We start from the raw sequence: 8,747 nt of genomic DNA, 5'->3' as shown, positions 1-8,747 counted from the left end.
CAGTGCTCCTGTGTTGACGATTCCTTCAGGCACTGGTGGATTTGTTGTTTATTGTGATGCATCTCACCGAGGATTGGGCTGTGTGTTGATGCAGCTGAGGACATGTTATCGCTTATGCCTCGAGACAGCTGAAACCCCATGAATCTCGTTACCCAATTCATGATCTTGAATTGGCAGCCATAGTTTTTGCTTTGAAGATATGGCGTCATTACCTCTCTACGGTGAGAAATTCGAAATTTATTCTGATCATAAAAGCTTGAAATATCTGTTTTCACAGTCAGAATTGAATATGAGACAGCAAAGATGGCTTGATTTATTAAAAGATTTTGATTGTGAAATCAAATATTATCCGGGGAAATCCAATGCAGCAGCTGATGCACTGAGTCGAAAGGTATGTTCTCTATCCTTATCGACTATGGGTGTTTCAAATTTGATTGAAGACTGCTGTTTGTCTGGATTAGTATTTGAGACAGATCGGAGACCTATGAGATTATATACTATTCAAGCTGAAACCAGAACTGATTTTGAGAATTAAAGCAGCTCAGAAAGTTGATCAGAATATACAGAAGTCAATTGCTATGGTCAGAGCTGGACATCGATCAGAATATCAGGTTCAAAATGGTATTTTGTATGTGAATAATCGTCTTGTTGTGCCGAATGTTTCGGAATTGAGACAGCAAATACTGACAGAAGCGCACAACAGTCGTTTTAGCATTCATCCTGGTGGCAGGAAAATGTATAATGATTTGAAGACACAGTATTGGTGGAAACAAATGAAATCTAATGTTACTGAGTTTGTAACCAAGTGTCTGAACTGCCAACAGGTGAAAGCTGAGAGGAAGAAACCTGGAGGACTGTTACAGAGTTTGTCTATTTCCTGAATGGAAATGGGATCACATTTCCATGGATTTTGTGACACAGTTGCCCCGTTCCTCCCGAGGTTGTGTTGCGATTTGGGTCGTGATTGATCGATTGACCAAATCCGTATGCTTCATTCCATACAAGATGACGTACCGATATGATCAGATGGCCGATATCTATGTCAAGGAAGTGGTTAGACTACACGGAGTGCTGAAGTCGATTGTTTCAGACCGTGATCCTCGGTTTACTTCGCACTTCTGGCAGAGTTTGCAGCAAGCTCTCGGTACAAAGTTACATCTGAGTACCGCATATCATCCTCAGACTGACTGGACAGTCAGAACGGACGATTCAGACATTTGAAGATATGCTGAGAGCTGTAGTGCTTGATTTTAGCACTAATTGGCGAGATGCATTGCCACTTTACGAGTTTTCGTACAACAATAGCTATCAAACGAGTATTGAAATGGCTCCTTTTGAAGAGTTGTACGGAAATAAGTGTCGATCCCCTCTGTATTGGGATGATATCTCTGAAGTTCCTGAGACTGGACCTGATATGATCAGAGATATGACAGAAAAAGTGAAGTTGATCCAGAAGAAAATGAAGGCAGCCCAGGACAGACAAGCCAAATATGCCAACCTTCGACGACGACCGTTGGTATTTGAGACAGGAGACCGAGTGTTTCTGAAGATTTCTCTTTTCCGGGGTGTTGTCCGATTTGGGAAGAAAGGAAAGTTGTCTCCACGATACGTCGGTCCTTATGAGATTCTTGAAAAGATAGGAGATCGTGCCTATCGACTAGCATTGCCGCCTTCATTATCTGGAATACATGATGTCTTTCATGTATCAATGCTGCGGAAGTATCTCCCTGATGATTCACATGTTATTCAACCCGACGAGACCGAGCTGGATGAGACATTGAGTTATGTTGAGAAACCGATCCAGATTATCGATCGTAAGGAAAAACAGCTCAGAACGAAGATGATTCCATTGGTGAAAGTACAATGGACTCGTCATGGCGTTGAAGAAGCCACTTGGGAGACTGAATCAGATATGAGACAAGAATTCCCAGCATTATTTCACTAATGTAAATTTTTATTCGACTATAATTACATTCCTTCTTAATGATATGATTTGACTATCTGTGATTTCGAGGACGAAATCATATCTTAGGGGGGGGAGAAATGTAATGCTCGAAAATTAATCACTGTAATTAACGATAATTTATTTACAATTTTATGTAATTATGAAAGGATTAACCGAGACACGATTTGAGATAACGTGTAAAAAGATGTATGTGCGAGGATGAGCTCTCGCGCATATGCGCGACCAGCCGGGCGCATATGCGCGAAATGTCCACAGGACCTCGCGCATATGCGCGAGAGCTCATCCTCGCACATACATCTTTTTACACGTTATATGCGCGAAATGTCCACAGGACCTCGCGCATATGCGCGACCTGAACCCGCGCATGTGCGCGAGGGTGGCAGAGAGTTGGGCAGAAATTTGAGTACCTCGCGCATATGCGCCGAATGAGGGCGCGCATATGCGCGAGGCACTGTGCACATCACGCGCCGAGACATATGGTCTCGCGCATATGCGCCGGTAGATGTCGCGCATATGCACGAGACGTGTCGCGTGAAGGGTGCGCCATTTGCCTTGATGCATGTTACGTATATATATATATATATATATATATAAGCAAATACGTAAACTTCATAAACGAGAAATCGAAGGGGAAACTTTGGGAAAAAATTGTCCTTGAATCTTAGGATCGCGATTGTGTAAAATCCGTCCGTCTGATTTTGAATCTGACTTCGGTACTGTGTTCATATCAGCGCAGGCTACAACTGGAAGTAAGTTTTACTACGTTTTGACATTTTTGAAATTATGATATGGTCAGAATTGCATGAAATTCATATATGATGTTCTGGACATGTTAGACATCATAGAATCGAAGTCAGATTAAGAAACGGACTGATTATGGAATTGTTATGATTTTCTGAAGTTAATTGTCTGAGATATGATATCAGATTGTATTGGTATCGATTATTAGTTGAGGGAATTATTATCTGGTGATGTTATATTGACCGGGATATCGGGATTGTGCGGTTATACCGTTGATTTTGAATTATTGATCAGATTGGAATTGGTTTGAGCGGTATATTAATATGATATTATTGATATTACCATTGCCAGATCGAGGGATTGACAGAGTTTGAATTCCAGACCGAAACCACGAACGAAAGGTATAAGTCAATGTGGAATTGGGACATCGACTCAAGTAGGATGTACTTGAGTTTCCCTAAATCACATACTTATTATTATGTTTTATTATTGTGATTATTGATTTGATTACATGCATGTTCTATGGAGTTATAGAAGCATGCATTAGACGAGTAATCTTGTGACAGAAGTACCCGATAGTGGCGGGATAGCCACGGGTACATTGCACGATGTCACAAGATATTGTATTGGCGATAGGACCACAGTCCATGATGGTTAGGTCAGGACACTAGATGTTTGGTTATATCGACTTGGATAGAACTGGAGTCTTTTCTATTACTGTTGGTTGATATAGGAATACCGACATCTTTATATTTGGATGTTATGGTTATATCGACGTGGATAGAACTGTAGTCTTTTCTATTACTGTTGGTCGATATAGGAATACCACATCTGGAAACCAGGATCCCTAGGCTAGGATTGAGTCCAGTCTGAGTCGTGGAGTCACGAGTATTGTCGACAGTTTGATATTGATTATGTTTCAGCTTTTGATATATATTGTTGTTATCTATCCATGCTTTTATGTTTATCATATGATTGCATGTTCATTGATTTATACTGGGATTATATTCTCACCGGAATTATCCGGCTGTTGTCTTGTTTGTATGTGTACATGACAACAGGTGGGACAGGATCAGGGTCCAGGAGATGAGGAGAGATCGTGATAGAGTGGAGACCTCGGACTTCGATTTATCTAGGGTTGTGACATTTGATAGATGTTGAACCTTAGTTTTATTTAGTTGTAGACGGTACAGGTCATGTACTAATTATATACTGTGTTGTATATTAGTTTGATTTCACTACATTCCGCACTAAAAAGAAAAAAAAATTATGACCCTAATTACTTGATTAGTAAATTGATCCTGATGACAATTAAGAATTGATTAGCGTCCGGTTCCCCACAAAGTTGCATTTGCATCCCTGCATTCACCTAGGTTTTGGACCTGAATCCATGTTTGGCTCACATGGATCTATTAGTGTTGACGATCGATCATCCTTATTTATTGTTGAATGTCATGTTATGATATATGCGATATATAGTAGTATACATGTATGTTTATTATTAAATAATATAGTTGCATGAATCGAGCAAACATACAAACATGGCACGCGATTTTTAAATTAAAATAATGACACAATTTTAAATTTAAAATCCCTCATTTTGAATAAGATTCAAAATTTATATCAAACCACAAAAGTAAAAATTAAAAGAGTTTAATTTATTCTTGCCTTCCATCAACCGTGGTTGCGTGTTGATCGCTACCCGCAAACAGTGTCTGGCTCATATTATTGGAGAGGCCTGGACTCCGAAAAGCTGTGACTTCCACTGGACATATGATGTGAATTGAGTGGAACTACCATGACTTCGGCTCATTTTATTGGGAGAACTCATGGCAACCGTCCACTACAATTCAATATTGATGGGTCGGTTTGACACGTGAAAATAAACGGCGTCATATTATTGGGTCCTTATTAAACGTGAGGCGAAACACGCGGAGGTTGCATAGGGATGCAATTGGATTCTACCTTTTAGAAATTATAATTGGCTGATAATATTAGGGATTATAATTGGCTAATTGGACTCTACGTGCCCACTAAGGAAATATGATTTTCATTTTTTATCAGATGGTGGTGGAAATGTCAAAATAGTGGGAGAGAAATTTATAAAATAAAATCCATATTTTATATCTTAGAATTATTTTAAAATATTCAGCAACTATTATTCTGTTTCCATATCAGTATATTTTCGATTTCGTCACATAATCCATTTCTGTTATTAACAAGCTAATCGAATCTAATTTTCAAGACTGGTTGGGATAATTGTTCTGAATTCAGAGAAAATGACATACACACTAATGTCAGTCCTGATGAACTGACAAAGCATGCAAGATGGTAGCAACATAGTATGCAAGCTAAAGTGTAACATGCTCGCTTCTATGTCGAATGAACTTTAAGGAAAGTTTGAGGAAATTTTGAATGCTGCTGACATTCGAATGCACATACAATATTTGCATGATGCATGAAACTCATACAATGATGCACACCACTTTCAAGGAGCTCATGACTACACGCATGAAAGATGAGGCTCTGGTCCATGAGTGTTGGTGTACATATGACTGGGCTTATTGAGAATGTTGTGGACCTGGAATATGGGAATCCTAACGAGTTACTTGATGACATAAGTTTTTTGTCTTTCTCTTCCTCATTTGACGGGGTTATGGTGAACTTCAATTTGAATAAGATACATGATAGCCTTGAAGAGCTAGTCAATACGCTTATGACTTATGAGATCACCATAGAACAGGAAAATGTTGTTTTTTTAATGGGCCTCTCGTCAGGACGAAAAATGGCCCACAAGGTAAAGGAAAGAAATGTTCTGCCCCTCACAAGAAAAACAAACCCGATAAGAGGCAAACTCTGAAGGAAACTTAAAGGGCTTACAAAGCTCGATATATCATAACATATTTATTTCAGTGCAAGAAGCTCAGGCATAAGAAATTATATGCGCCAGAAATGTTCTGGAAATGATAAGTGCATGTCCAAAGTAAACATGATTTCAACAACAAACAAAAGAAAGTTAGATGATCCAAATCCAGCACAAATATGGCACGCTAGACTATGTCACATTTTCCAAAGAAAAATGCACAAACTAGTAGGAGAAGGCATGTTTGACTTTTCAGACATAAATTCTCTGCCTACTTGTAAGTCCTGTCTAAAAGGAAAAATGACCAAGACTCCATTCAATGGAAACGTGGAACGTGCTCATGGTCTACTGGATTTGATCAACACAGACATTTGTGGCCCGCTAAGTGTTAGCACAAAATTTGGGCATTCCTATTTCATTACCTTTACTGATGACCATTCTAGGTATGTGTATGTTTATTTGATGAAACATAAATTTGAAGCATTTGAAAGGTTCAAAGAATTTAGATCTGAAGTAGAAAACCAACTAGAAAGAAATATTAAGACACTTCGATCTGATCGAGGTGGACAATACTTAAGTGCTGAATTTTGGGTTATCTAAAAGAGAATGAGATTCTCTCACAGTGAACTCCACCAGCAACACCACAATTGAATGGTGTTTCTGAACGTCGTAATCGAACCATGTCGATCGAACCTTGTTGGATATGGTTCGATCCATGATGGGATTCACTGAATTGCCTACATCGTTTTGGGGCTTTGTGTAAAGGCCCGTAATTCATTTTCATAATTTAGCAGAATAATTAAAATTTTTCTAAATAAATAATTATCTTGTCTCATTTAATTAAAATAAACATGTAAATAATTTTTAACTTTAAAATAACAGCGGAAGCAAATATTGTTTTCAACCAACAATTTAAAAATAATTAAACGTAAACATCAACTTAAAAATAATCCAACGTATTAAAACTGAGTTTGAATATTAAAAGGTGCATAAATTAAATCATGAGGTCCTCGGGTTTACTACTGCAGTCCCAAGATCGCTCACTGGTCTCCGCCCGCGGTCTCGACCTCATCAATACCTACAACAATCAAGTCTAGTGAGTCTAAAGACTCAACATGTATATATCGTGAATAACAAGTAAATATATCATGAAATCGCATGCAACGTAAAAATAAAGTATCGTAAAGCGTACGGTGAAAATCATATCATGAATAATTATAACTACGTGCATATCTAAAAATCATACGTAAAAGCTTTGCTCAATAGAGCTCTGTCATAACATATCATAATTTTCTGATAGAGATAATGTTTCTAAGCAAGTGGACCATAACATAGCATAAGCGCCTGATCAGACTAAACCACAGTATACCGGGCGGTAGAGATCAATCACAGCCCTTGGACTGGATGTCCGTACCCATACATAATCATAAACCGGTCATAAGTCACCGGACGGAGAGGTCCTCGGTTGTTCCTACCGACTTCCAAACCCATAAGCATAAGGTGGCCACAAGACATATCGCATATATCTCAAAAATAAACATTTTATATTTTTATGCACGTAATATAATTATAACCTTATTTTTTTTGCCGGATGAGTTGGATCGTTCCCAGGCTTGCTGCGACTTACTACTAATATGTGACACATGAAATAAATCTTAACTTGATAAAATCTTAACAATAGAACCAAAAACGAGACGATTCGGACCAACAACTTGATTTTTAACCATGGCTTCGTACCAACCTGAACCAACATTAAACCGACGTTTAAACATGATTAAAAATACCCCAAACATACTGAAAAATATGCATAATAACTGTAAAACACGAAAATGAGTGAAAGAAATCCAAAAACATAAAACACTCTTTCGAGAGTCATTTTGGCACCTTTCACCGTAAATTCTCGTACGACCTCTAAACTCGACCGAATCACAAACGGCCAAAAACATGACTTTCTAACTCATTGAGGTACTGTCAAGTCCAAGGCCATGGGCTAAAAGCCAACCAAGGACTCAAACCACCTCCTGAAACCGAACTCATAGTTGCTGTCACCAACAGAATTTACAGCAGCTGCTATTGCGCGTGTGAGGGGAAAAATTCAAAATTTCATGATCATTGGCTTGAAACACCAACCAGAGACTCTTACCAACATTCTAAGGCATGGCTTGGACCATGTCTAAGGGCTAAAAGCCAACCACAACCCATGCCATTACCTAAGACTAACCGAAGGTATCAACCGAGTGCACCAAATCTGTTCAATGAAATGAATTGAGTTGTTTTATTGTCGTGGTTCATTCCTGTGGCCATTTCATCAACCATGGCTCGATCTAGACATGATGAAGTGTTTTATGAACCATGGCTACAGGCTAGGAGCGAACCATAATCCACACAACATCCAAAAACCGAAAGGGCATATACACAGAATTTGAAGAAACCGAAATGCATTTGTGTTGTTGTTGTGAAATTCTGAAGGATCCGTGTACCAGGCTTGGAAAGGACACCTTGGTCACGTCCTAGACATGTTAAGTGATGATTCTAACCATGGCTACAGTCCCTAAGACAGGCAAGATTCGAACTCCCACTTTAAACACCCAATGACAGAAACTTTGACACAAAACTGTAACTCATGGAAATGTTGCTGTAAATTCTTTGTTATGCTTGTATGGACTTGAACCATTGACCCAAAAACATCCTAACACATTCTAATTTATTCCTAAATGCAGCCTTGTGTGCCTGGAAAACGAGACAACCTCCTGAAGCACCAAACAATTCAAAACCGTGAGTCACAAAGAGTAAGCCGAAAAATCTGTGCAGAAACTTTTGTGTTGTTGCTGTCAAAATTTCGTTTTTACCTCATGAATCCTGAACATATAATGCTTAAAAATATTTATAGGACTTGATTGAAGAGCAAAGAAACAATATATACTTGCCTGGAATTTGTTTTGAAGAAAAACATATCAAAACGATGATACGACGCGACGGGATCGGAGTTGGCTTCCTTCTTGTTCAGCTGCTGTTATTCTCGATTATTTGCTGATGCTTTCTTCTGTAATTTCGAAGGTGGGGTTGTGGAGGATGTAGGCAAGGAAGGTGAATGATTTAATAGGTGTTAAAGGTGACATTATATGCCTTAAAATGAGAGTTACAATGAAGCTTTGAATGGAATTTGAAATGCATTTT

This window comes from Primulina tabacum, chromosome 1 (assembly GCF_025594145.1).
Source record: "Primulina tabacum isolate GXHZ01 chromosome 1, ASM2559414v2, whole genome shotgun sequence".
NCBI lineage: Eukaryota > Viridiplantae > Streptophyta > Magnoliopsida > Lamiales > Gesneriaceae > Primulina > Primulina tabacum.
Note: the sequence above shows the minus strand (reverse complement) of the source record.